The sequence below is a fragment of the Branchiostoma floridae genome, chromosome 14 (assembly GCF_000003815.2).
Source record: "Branchiostoma floridae strain S238N-H82 chromosome 14, Bfl_VNyyK, whole genome shotgun sequence".
Classification (NCBI taxonomy): Eukaryota; Metazoa; Chordata; class Leptocardii; order Amphioxiformes; family Branchiostomatidae; genus Branchiostoma; species Branchiostoma floridae.
In genome coordinates this window covers 10,911,974-10,913,252 of record NC_049992.1, presented here as the reverse complement: position 1 = coordinate 10,913,252, position 1,279 = coordinate 10,911,974, and the positions used below count along the sequence as shown (strand labels likewise).

Sequence of the window (1,279 nt, the reverse complement as noted above, 5' to 3'; positions counted from 1 at the left end):
GAATGTGGAATGCATTCCTGTTTCTTTTTGGAGACTCTGGCAAGCTTGCATTGCTGGCATTTGTTTCAGTAGATGAATTAGAAAAGTATTATAAACAGCAAGACAAGCAAAGGGATAAGGTCTATGAACAGGACAAAAAGAAACTAGAGTGGTCAAATCATCAATTGTACAGGAAATTCAATGTTAACCAACTTAGGAAGAAATGTTCAGCAGCAAAGATTCACTGCAAAGGAGCCAGTAAGGCGGAACTTGTGGAAATGCTGGTAGACCAGACAAAGGACAAAAACTGTACTATTACATCAGATGCCGTCTATGACGGAAAATTAGAGAATGTGCCAGGTACCATTGGAGCCCTTCAAAAAAAGCCAGTATTTTATCTTAGGGATGTGCTAAAAACTGAAATGTTGAACTGGGCTGGACCTAGAGATGTACTCATTACTAGAATCATGTTGCTAAAACGAGGACAACGTCACCTTATTTCTAGGCTGGAAATAACAAGCTTGAAAAGACTAATTAAAATAGCTAGACAACTCATCTTGGCACAAATTGACCTATACACAGAAGATGGAGAGTTTACTTCAACTCAGCGAGCTCATAGAACATTGAATGAAAGTGTGCTGTCAGAAAAGAATCCTCGCAAAAGTGCAGCGGCAAAGAAAATGTATGAGAAAACCATTATTGAAGCGTACTGGATGGAAAATCTCGGTCTGGATAATCTGCCAAATGTATTTGATAATTTTGAAGAATGTATAGATAATATTCTGAAAAAGAATGATGCAAAGAATGATAAACCAATCGTCAATGCTTTAAATAAACATAGGACAAGGTCATCGTGCAAGACTAGAAAAAGTGAAGACAATGATATGGAAGACAGTGCATCTATTCCCCATTCAATGTACTTCCAGATTGGTACCAGGGTAAAGGTAAAGTGGAGTAAAGAAGAAGTTGGACTTAGTGGGTGGAAGCCTGGTTGGTATATTGGAGAAATAAAAAATGCTTCGGAAGACACGGATAAAATTGAAATAATGTTTGATGACGAGGCCGGTCATCCATATACTTATGATGTAAGTGTCAGCCTTGCTGAAGGAATACTGGAACTGTGGAAACCTTTTGCTCATTCAATGTACTTCCAGACCGGTACCAGGGTAAAGGTAAAGTGGAGTAAAGAAGAAGTTGGACTTAGTGGGTGGAAGCCTGGCCGGTATATTGGAGAAATACAAACTGCTTCGGAAGACACGGATGAAATTGAAATAATGTTGATGAGGAGGCCGGTCAGCCA

The 1,279-nt window shown here is 39.2% G+C and overlaps 1 protein-coding gene across 1 annotated transcript in view; it reads right to left on the bottom strand.

The window, feature by feature from the left end:
* The window catches only part of LOC118431001 (thyroid adenoma-associated protein homolog), a 46,869-nt gene that overhangs the window by 39,391 nt on the left and 6,199 nt on the right, over positions 1-1,279 (bottom strand). The gene's annotated exons all lie outside the window — the stretch shown is intronic.